The sequence below is a fragment of the Pistacia vera genome, unplaced genomic scaffold (assembly GCF_008641045.1).
Source record: "Pistacia vera cultivar Batoury unplaced genomic scaffold, PisVer_v2 Contig512, whole genome shotgun sequence".
Lineage (NCBI taxonomy): Eukaryota > Viridiplantae > Streptophyta > Magnoliopsida > Sapindales > Anacardiaceae > Pistacia > Pistacia vera.
In genome coordinates, this window is record NW_022196349.1 from 615,567 (window position 1) to 627,705 (window position 12,139).

Below are 12,139 nucleotides of genomic sequence, written 5' to 3' on the forward strand. Positions count from 1 at the left end.
TCCTTTCTTCTCCAATTTTTTTTTCTCTATAATTCCACATGATTCTGAAACCCAACTCTTTATTTCCTCTAATTTTTTCTTTATCAATTCAAAACATTCAAACCCAATCTTTTTTCCTCTCATTCCTTTATTTCTAGACCAAGTAAATTTATTTCTGTAAACTTAAATCCTCTCTATTTTATTCTCAAGAAAATTTAACTGTCATGACCTCCCAAGTTTGCATTTAAGAAAATCACCTTGAAATGATTTTGCATTTTTTTTTAACTTTGAAAAATTGACGTGGCACACTTAAGAATCACTAAACATGCAAAAATGGTTAGACTGAAAAAATTTAAAAATATATGGGTAACAATATAATTAATGGAAATTGGTGTAAATTTTAAAAATTAAAAAACGACCCCCCATCCAAAACCATGTAATTGAAAGACACAACCCAAAATAAGCGACTGACGAAAACACCCGACTTCTCTTTTACGATTTTCAGCGATTTTTGTTCCCATTTTCCAGAAAATCTTTGCTCTTTAGATTTTCGTTTCTTTGTTAGTTACACAAACAAACCATGGCTGACATTAACAAATCTAAGTAAAACCTAGCCTCACTCCAAATTCTAGAGTCCGGCGACTGTTCAAAGGTTGTAGAAGAAGAGGTTTTGGTGGAGCTTTCGATGAGTGAAGTTGCTCTACCGGCAGAGGACATACCAACGGCAAAAGAACATACAGTAGGCTAAGTAAATGTGTCTGAAGATGAGGACGCCGATGCAAATGCCACTGAGGAGGAGGAAGAACAAGAAGAACATGTACATTTCTTACTATTTTATGAAAAAATTGTTTGTTGGTACCAATTTGGGGGATATTTAGTTGGTGTTGGTTGTTAAGGTGGTTGTGGCATTTTGTCTAGCAGTTGGTGGGCATCGAGGAAGTGCTTGTTTTTGGGTTCCAGAGGATGAGGGAAGACAAGGGAAGCCATAGGGAGGTTGTTTGTGGGAGGTTAGAGGGCTAGGGATGGTAGAAGGGGGCAGAATAGGGGGCTGGGGGCTGTCCTACAATGCCATCTTCAACCATCGAACCTGCCACAACAGCCTCTGTAAGGCCTGCATTGACTTGCCCAGTCCTCTCGAAGCCAAAACACCCACTCCCTGATACCCTCAAAGCCCATATCCCTTAGATTGGCAACCTATTGGTTGTTTTGGTTTTTTCTTTTGCTGATATTTAGTTTATATCGATTGTGTAGTGTTGCCAAAGCATAAATTATAAGGAGTATGGGTTGGAGGTTGTAATCAATAGGATACCACACTTCCCCGCAAGGGTGACGATTAGGTCGAGCTAGCAAATGTTTACGAGAATAAAAGAGATTTGAGGTGGACAAAATAGGGGTATGGACCGATTCAAAGATAGTTGTTTCAGTCATTTACTAGACATAGCAGATAATTGGAATAAGCGTTCTAGGGGTAGGCAGTATATTATATGTTGTTGTACTCAGTTAAAAGCAAAAGAAGAAATGAAATGTGGTTTGTGGTGGATGGGAAGCCACTACATTTTGGGATGATGGAATTTGCCTTGAGGATAGGCCTAAGATGTAGGGCATTTCCAGAAGTAGAAGAGGAAGAGATAATAAAGAAGAGTAGGACAGTCGAAACCTTTGTTCGAAAGGTTTTGGGGGGGCAACCGTCTATTACAGCGTGTGATTTAGAGGATAGGTTAGGAGAATAAGGGTATACCTCTTCGGACAAGTTTAGGATGTGGCTAGTATGGTTCTTGCATTCCATCCTAATGGCTTATGACTCACCAAAAACCATTAATCTGGATTCTGGATTGGGTATGGTTCGCAAGCAACTAAGAGCTCTTTAATGCTTATCCGTGGGGAAGGTTATCATTTCAGCTAACCATTGTTTGGCTTCCCATGGGCAATGCAGGTAATATTAATAGTTTTTTGTTATATTTTTTGTATTATATGTGTTTTAATTATGATATGGACTATTTTTTTTTTTACAAAGTATGTTTGGATTTATGAGGCAGTCACTGTCTTGGCTAAGGCAGGGGGCAGAAGGAGACTTCGGATGAGTCACCATAATTTCTTAGGATGTTGCAATGGCACACCAAGAAGTGTGCCTATTGGGACTATGACAAAATAGAAATGAAAATTCAAGTGGCTTGGGTAAAATTAAAGGATTAATCTTTTGAATATGCACTTGCTTTTAAATGTGGCTTAAATTTGATTGATTTTTTTTTCTTATTGCAAGGAGTCGTTTGTCCCTTTATCACCCCTACTAGGGGTGAATTGGAAGCGGAATATATTACATCGTTCGTACCACTAGATGATGTAACAGATGAGGGGATGGACTGCCTAATGGGGATCTAAAAGGGGTCATGCTTTTGACTACAGCTACAGGGCCACTGGTTGATCATGTGGTTGAGATCGAAGCCGCAGTCGGCGGGAGGGAGGAGGAGAAGGATGAAGAGGTGGATACTGAGGTTTGTAAGCCTCCACCCAATTGGCAAACCGGTGCAGCAAGTACTGATTTGCCGAGGTGTCGGGAGAATGAGGTGGTTGACCTCATAAATGGTCTCACAATGCAAGAAAATCATCAGCAAATTTCACTCCTTTCAACTTGCATTACATCAAACACAACCCAAGAACCTAAACCACTAAATCAAAATTATAACCCAAACCCAATTCATCATTAAATCTTTGTACATAGAAATGTAAAATGCAAATAGGAGATACACATACCTGGACAAAATGTCAGGAGGAGGAGGAGGAGACAGATCTTCGGCAGAGGAAGAAGAAGGTGTAGAGGAAGAAGAAGATCTTCAGTTTTGCTAAGAAGAAACAACAACCAGGGGAGGGGAGTTCTGACGTTAGTTACAGGAGGGACGAGGCAAATGAATTTGTTTTGGGTTTTGGTTTCTTTACAACAATTTTGGGTTTTTGGGGATAAAGTATAATTTTTAAAAGATTAGTCAATGCTTCATTAGTCCTAATTAAAACATAATTAGTGCTTCATCATGTTTAATTACTCTTAATAAAAAATAAGGCTATTTAGTTAAGAGTTTGAAACTTGATAGCCTTTTAATTAAATTTAAAGTTGAGATGGTCTTTTAATCAAAAGCCCCTATGTTCTCCCACAGTCGAAAATTCTTAAACCCATGTAAAATCCTTCAATAACAATAAGCAACCGTTATGACAAACTCCAGTACAAGAATCTTTTTCTAAAAAAAAAAAAAAAACAAGTCTCCAATCAACTCATTAGGTGGGTTGCTTGATTGAATACTAGGGCAGTGACAATAAGGTGAGCTAAATCTTGAGGTGAAGTGAGGTGAGGCGTAGGGTGGGTTGAGGTGGGATGGATGTGTGACGGATAAGCTTGCAACAGGAAGGGAAATCTCGGTGTGGGGTGTGAGGTGATGGGGAAAAAATGGAGGTAGGAAGGTGCTGCAACAGCGAGGGAAGGTAGGGGTGGGAAATGTGTTGTAACAGGATGAAGAAGATGAAGCGATAGGGTTATATTGACGTGTGTGGACCAAAGAAGTCAAGTTCCCTTAGCAAAAATAACTACATCCTTCTCTTTATCAATGATTTCTTAGGGGTCTACTTGAGAGTTTCATAGTAGCGATTATGAGGGTAAACCACAGTAGCAGTTTTGAAGACAAACTACTGTAGCGGTTTTGAGTAGTGATTTTTAAAACACCCAACCTGTAGCTTAAGAGTTTATTTTCCAGCGGTTCTGACACCTTTTTTAAAATGATAAATTTATATATATGCCCATAAAAATACCTTAACTTTAACCAGTACTTTGGAGTTTTGTTTTTTCAATTGCAAGGTAAGGGTTCTTTATTTGTTTTTCACTTATTAGTATTTTATAACTTCAAATGTAACAAAATCTCCTTATCCTTCTTCGCCATTCTTTGCAGCATCTGGAATGATTGAAAAATTATAGCTTCATTTCTCAAAGAAATCATCTAGAAATGAGATTTTAATAATTTTTTTTTATTTTTTTTATTTTTATGATTGCTTAAAATTATTTTATATTTAATATGGTTGGAGATGCACATAATATGGTTAAAATTTTTTTTGGATATAATTGGGATAGTTTCATAGTGGATAGGGTATTTGTGGAATAAAATTTTAAAACCAACCAAAATACCCCGATTTGGGGTGTTTTATAAACCCCTCAAAAATACGCTATACTAGTTTTGGGGGGTTTTTGAGCCAGTCAAAACAATGCATAAAAAATCTAGCAAGCAATGGTCTTAGAACACCTCAAAACCAGTCTAATTAAAAACCCCTCAAAGCCAGTAGAAAAAAAAAAAAAACTCTCAAGCAGACCTTAAGAAAGTTTTGGGTGCATTTTTTGAAGCAAAAGTCTGAAATATTTGGAGTTTTCAAGAAGTTCAAAGCTATTGTCGAGAAGAAAATGGACTTAAGATCAATGTCACGAGATCCGATCGAGGTGGAGAGTTCACATCTAAAAAGTTTTAAGATTTAGATGAAACCAATGGAATTTTTCAACCCTTGACGGTTCCAAGATCTCCTCAACAAAATGGTGTGGCATAAAGGAAGAATATAATCATCCTCAATATAGCTTATAACATGCTCAAAAGCAAGGAAATGCCAAAATAATTTTGGGCGAAAACTATGGTGTGTGCAATCTACTTGTCAAATCAATCACCAAGGCGAGTGTGTGGAAAAGAACACCACAATAGAAGCGTGGAGTGGAAGAAAACCTGGAATTTCCCATCAAAGAGTTTTTGGAAGTATAGGTTATGTACAGATACCAAAGGAGAAAATGAACAAGCTTGATGATAGAAGTGAGAAGTTCGTTCTCATTGGTTATGATGCAAACTCCAAATGGTACAAGCTATATAATCCAAGCATAGCAAAGACAATCATTAGTCGTGATGTTGAGTTTAATGAAGAAAGCACTTGGAATTAGGATATTTGTAATTAATACTACAACTTTTTTCCTTTGTTTGAAAGAGAAGATGAGCAACTAATGGTGGACCAAGTGAGTGACGAACAATAAGAGTTGTGATCAGAGCTTGAATATACATATTTTGTTAGTGATTCAATTTGATTATTTGTGAAAAAATGTGTTTAATTTGTGAAATTTGAGTTAATTATTTTATAAATACCTTTTATGGGATCACGGGGTGTATTTTGAGTTTTTTCAGGTTAAAAACGATATTTGAATAAACAAGAATGATGTCGATGGAATTCGTGACGAGTAGGAATAAATGGTGCAAGAATCGGAGTTGAAACGAGAAAGTTGTGACGTGTTGAAGATGAGACGTAAAACCTGGAAATTTGTCAAGATGAGCATGTTTTGATATTTTTATCATAACTTGAGCTGTAGAAATCAGAATTTGATGATTCTTATGGAGTTGGAAAGCTTTTTCAAAGAGATACAAAGTTCGTGTTGATGACTTTGCAAAATTCTGAAGATTCCAAACTTGTGGGACAGAAAGAACAATCGCCGCAACGATGGATCACGGGCCTGTTTGGGTTATTGTATTTTCTGAGTCCGAATTTGAATAGTTTAAGGCACTTAATTATTTTCCATTAACCTCCAAACACTACAACTATAAATAAGGGTCTTTATTTAGTTTTTAGGGAGATTAGAAAAGGAGAAAGAGCGGCTACTATTTTGGAGATCGGAATTCTTGCAGTTTTTGTTCACCAATTAGAGAAGTTTTTCTATTTTTGTTTCTTGAACTCATGTTTGTTAATACAATGGTTGTTTTTATTACTGCAGTTATGAACTAAACTTCTTTTCTAGGGTTAAAGATGTAGCCCAATTTATGAATATGTGTTGACTTTATTGTTGTTAATTTTGATTGAGCATTAATTCTAAGTTTTATTATTGTGTGTAATGTTTTCAATTCTTAAGGGCCCGAGAGTTGAATGATTTTATGGATTGGGTTGAGATCGAAAGATGAAACCTGATTAATCTAAGGTAATAAAACCATGGATTGAGCAAATGCTAGAGATAGATTACTGCGATCTGTGAAGCTCTGGTAAATTCCATAGAACTTAATGATCTCTTAGCTTCTAAATTTACTTTAGAGATATTTTGGGTTGTTGCTTAAGGGTTAATTCACTAATTGTTCGAGAGAAAGTTAGTAAAATATTAGGAACTTTGGCCTTTAGAATAAGCTTAATTAGGTTAGCAATAATTGTCAATGCATAGGATTAAATTGGTGTGAAATCTATGCCTTAGGTTTAGTCTTATTGATCTTTTTACCAGAGTATTAATACAATTATGCCTTTGTTTACTTTTTAGTTTGTTTTATTTTTCATTAATTCATTCTTAAAATTATGTTTCATCAAATAACAATAAAATATATTAGTTTGGTACTTGGTAGGTAGTTTTCTTGGGATTCGACACTCGTTTACTTGAGTTTTACTACTTGCGCGATTTCATACACTTGCGAATAACCTGTCAAGTTGGCCACCTCATCAACTTCACCTGCAATAAGTTCACACTCATCATCATTATCATCATCGTGGAGTTAGAATGAAATGGTTGTGCAATCCACTAGAAGTTTTGTGAGATCTTTATGAACTAACCAAACAGTAAGAAAACATCACTTTTTTATGTCTCTTTATCGATTGTGACCCTGTGAATTTCCAAATCAAGAAGTGGGAAGATGCAATGGATGACGAAATCAAAGCAATTGTGAAGATTGACACATAAGAACTTGCTTCACTTCTTAAATGATAGTAGACAGTAGGGGTTAAATAGGTTTACAAAACAAAGAAAAATGCGAAAGGAGAGATTGAAAGATACAAAGTGAGGCTCGCAGCAAAATGATGTAGTCAAAGAACTGGCATTGACTATGATGAGGCATTTGTTCACATTGCTCGCTTAGAAACTATACAATTAATCAGTTCTTTGGCAACTCAAAATAAGTGGAAGATTCATCAGATAGATGGAAAGTTTGTTTTACATATTGGAGTACTTGAAGAAGAAGTCTACATTGAACAACTGTTGGACTCTGAAATGAAAAGGCAAGAACACAAGGTTTTGAAGTTGAACAAAGCTCTCTATGGGTAGAAACAAACACCTCGAGCATGGAATAGTCCTATTGGTAGGTTCTTTCAAGAGAACGGTTTTACCAAATATCCTTATAAGCAAGCTCTTTATGTTAAGATCAAGAACGGAGATGTTTTGATCATGTGCTTGTATGTGGATGATTTGATCTTTATCAGAAGTAACTCTAGCTTGTTTAAAGAATTCAAGAAAGTAATGTCCAAAAAATTTTGACTGATATTGGGCTCATGCCATACTATCTTGGCATCGAAGCAAAGGGGAGATGACATCTTCATCTCTCATTAATACTAAACAAAGGAGATCCTTAAGAAATTTAAGTTGCATGATTGCAATCCTATAAGCACAATGATAGAGTGTGGAGTTCAAACAATTCAAGCATGATGAAAGAGAAAGAGTAGATCTAACTCTTTTAAGACGCTAGTTGGAAGCTTGCGCTATTTGACATGTACCAAACCTAACATTCTATACGCCGTTGGGTTAGTTTAGGCACTATATGCACTACAAGAAAAATGACATTCTGCAACCAATTTTTTAGCAACTAACCAGAATTAGTTGCAAAAAGGCTACATTTACCAACTGAATTGCCATTAGTCGGGCAAAGAGCAACTCAATTTTGGGGTCCACATGTTCCAACTTTTGGCGTCTAAATTTAATGTTCTGCGACTATTTTGTTAGTTGCAGAACAAGTTGTTTTAGTGACTAATAAATTTAGTTACGATTTTTGATTGACCATTTTTCCCTCCATAATTTGACAATTTGCATCTAAAATATTTATTTTGCATCTACCTTTTGGTTACAAAAAAACCTTTTTTCGCAACTATCCTTTAGTTGCTAAATTAGTTGCAATTATTGAGAATGTATTAGTAACTTTATGATTAGTTACAGAAAAATTAAATTACCAAAATACCCATATTTGACAATAATTACAAGGGCCCTAAGGCATTTTTAGCGACATGTTTGTGTTAGTTGCAAAAATTATATACAGCAACTAAATTCGGTTTAGTTGCCAATTTAAGTTGAAAAATTCATCTTCCCCCCAAATTATTGTTCCCGCCAGACTTGCAACTATAACTAATTTTTTGTGACTAAAATTTAGTTACAAATTGATTTGTTTGCAAAATATAATTATTTTAAAAATTAAACAACTAATTCTAGTCATCCTTTTCAAGTTTTACAAAAAACCCTAACCTATATAAAGCAAACCTTTCCCCAATTCCCCAAATTCCAATCTTCTCCACGCACGCAAATCCCTACCCTATTTCCCCAAATTCCCAATCTCATAACCTACCTACCTCTTCTCTCTCCACGCAAATCCCTCCCTGTTTCCCCAAATTCCGAATTTCTTCTCCACGCAAATCCCTGGCGATTACCCCAATAGAAGAAGTTTCAGTTGCTGCTCATTTGATGGATTGATGCACCACGTCAGACTTGGTATGTATTGTGTTAGGAAACTGTTATCTGATTTCAGCTCTACTGGGTTCTAAATCTTTGTACACTGTGCCAAATACAAACTCCCTTTTGTACTTATTAATTTCTTCTATGAATATCCCCAATTTATTTTACATCTAAGTCATTTGTGCCATGCTTTTCTTTTTCTTGGATCATTCTAGTGTTTGCTTATAATATCTGATGTAATGTTCTGTTGATATCAATATAGAGAATTACTTCTTCTGGTTCAAGGCCCACACGCAGGTTGCTTATGAAATTGGTTATATCAAGCTGTTTTTTAAAGTGACTTTCTTTGATACCATGTCTTTTTGGACAATGTAACAATCTGGATAAAACCAACGAAAGAGGAGTGCGGAACCTGCTTAGGTATGTATCATAATCAAAGCACCTGGTATAGCTATCAAATTGGAGTTCCAGACCAAATACTAACCACATGACCAAACGTACCATCCATATTATATTTGGTACATAGATAAACATTATGTAACAAAAATATCACAATAAAACAACTGATCCAGTGATTCTGAAACTACAGGGTGCTATTGCCAATGCCATTCATAAACTCACTCAACAGAGCCTCTATCTTTTGTAATGAGAACATCAAATAAATGCTACATAAATATGAAACAAACACCCAGTTGAGGAGTTTAAGGGTGAAAATACATACACTATGGAAGTAAATAAATGCAGCAAACTTTATCAACCTAAGTAAATACCTCAATAGCAAAGTCGTTTTGATTATAAGCAGACTCAGAATATAGTAGCATGCCCGTAGAACATCTAGGTGCTTTCTCAATATAGAGTAGGTTGCTATTTCTGGATGTAATGTTCTGTTGATATCAATATGAGAATTACTTCATTCTGGTTCTGGATTTGATTGTGGATTGTTGGACAGATTCTTGCTGTTGAGTAATTTGCAGGTCAGTTCTATCAGAATGTGAATGTGATGAACCTAACCTCTGTCTTTGTTACTCTTAGTTTTTTTTATTGTTTTACCCTTAATCTAACTAGATAGGGCCACGACACATATTCAAATATTCTAATTTGTTCTCCCTTCAATGGGGATTATTTTAATTAAGCATAATTTGCAGTCAGTTCCTTTGACTTATATTTAGCCATTACTTGCTGATTCATTTAATTTAGAGTGTGGTATTTATTTTCATATAAGGAAATGACATATTCTTGATAAATTTAAAATTATAACCCAATTATTTTGTTGTAAAAGGAATTTAAGAATCTTAAAGTTGACTTGAAGACCGAGGCTAAGAAGAGTGTGGGCACCACTGCTTAAAACCATAAAACAAGGTATAAGTTACGTAAATTGATAATTAATTAATTTATTGATCGTTTATACCCATTTACATTATCACTATACTATATTCTTTGTATGGATGAATGTGGTTTATTTGGGTTGAGTATTGTCTTGTGATAGAACATATTTATGATACTGAATTTATGTTTGTGTTGCAGACCTAGAAGGTCACAATGGATAGAAGATGTTTGGTTGTTTAATAGGTTGTGCGATGAATATATTCAAGAATTGACTCTTTCATAGACATTGCAAAACAACATTTGGATACTGAGGGTAAGACCCGTTGCCCATGTAGATCTTGTTTGAATACAAGATCACATGATATATACACCATTCAGCTCATTTGTATAGACATGGTTTTCAAGAAGTTATGAGTTATACTTTTCACGGGAACACTGAATGTTGGAACCATATTTGATGTCGTGTCGGGCGACGAGTGCGCAATGAATATGAAGATGATGATGACATCATGGACATGCTTAATGATGCTCGTGGTCCAGTAAACATGCATATGGATGGGGATTCATCAAGTAGGGGTGGTAGTACAACCCATAATTTTCGGACTGTAGACTATGGGAATTTGATGACATTTGTTGCATATGCTCAACAAGAATTGTATTCAGGTGCATCAACATGTCAATCCTAGAGTTCATAGTTAAATTGTTGCATATAAAAGCCATTACTCACATGACTGATAAATCATGTGATTTGATAATAAGTTGATAAAAAGTGTGTTGCCTAAAGGATCCAATCTCCCTGAATCCTACTAGAAGCTAGAAAAATTATGCAACAATTAGGCTTAGGCTATGAATCAATACATGCATGTAGGTTTGATTGTGCATTTGGAAGGAGCAGCGAATGCTGATAAATGTCCTGTATGTGATGAACCTAGATATAATTAGATGAGGGGCAAAAAAATTGCACATAAGGTTTTGTTACTTCCCACTGAAACCTAGACTCCAACGACTCTTCATGTCAAGGCACACAGCTGAGATATGGTGTGACAAAGGAAAAACGATTAAATACAGAAATATGTTGAGGCATCCTGCTGATTCTGAATCTTGGAAAAGATTTGACAAGATATACCCTTCATTTACACAAGATGCCCAAAATGTCCGGATGGGTATTGCAACTGATGGTTTAATCCTTTTGGGAACATGAGTCTACTTATAGCATGTGGCCAGTGGTACTTGTCCCGTACAATTTGCCTCCATGGATGTAGAAAGACCCTTACTGTATGTGTCATTGCTCATTCCAGGGCCTAAAGCACCTGGAAGAGATATTGATGTGTATTTGCATCCATGTGATTGAAGAATTAAAAGAGTTATGGGTTGATGGTGTAGAGACTTATGATACAGCTCGGGAGAACTTTTTCGTTTACCACGCCGCTGTGATGTGGTCAATTAATGATTTTCCCGCCTTAGGCAATTTGTCTGGATGGAGAACCAAAGGCTATAGGCTTGTCCTGTATGTAATGAGAATACTTCATCCCAATTGTTGCGAAGTAAAATATGCTACATGGACATCGCGATTCTTGTCTCCAGATCATCGTGGAGGTGAAGCAAGCATTCGATGGGAAAAGAGAAATTAGATCTCCGCCAAAACTATATTCAGGGGATGAAATTCATGACACAATCTCATGTGACCGATGTGCGTTTCGGGAAAAAATTATTATCAGTTGATAGAGGTAGAAAAAGGAAACAGAGTCCTGGTGCATCAAATTGGACAAAGAAAAGTATTTCTTTGAGTTGGAATACTGTGTAAACTTAAAATCAGACATACCCTTGATGTGATGCACATTGAAAAAACATATGTGCACATCATTGGTACATTATTGAACATGGAAGGGAAATCAAAAGATACTGATAAGCTAGACTGATTTGGCTGATATGAACATACGCGCAGAGTTACATTTGCAACCTCATGGTGATAGATATTGAAACCACAAGCATGTTATACTCTTCATTAGATGAGAGAAGACAATTTTGCCAGTTCCTGAAATCATGAAGTTTCCAGACGGTTTTGCAAGTAATATCTCCCGATGTGTCAATGTAAGATAGCAAGGTTCATGGGTTAAAGAGTCATGATTGTCATGTCCTGCTACACAACACTGCTGCCCATTGGAATACGTCCATTTTTGTGTCAAATTTTTGTACTGCACTTGTTGAGTTGTCCTACTTTTTCCAACAATATGTGCTAGGACGTTATCTGTAAATGATCTAAATGATTGGAACAAGATATAGTCCTAATTCTTTGTAAGCTTGAAATGTTTTTCCCTCCTGCATTTTTTGATATTATGGTTCATTTGCTATACACCTTCCATTGGA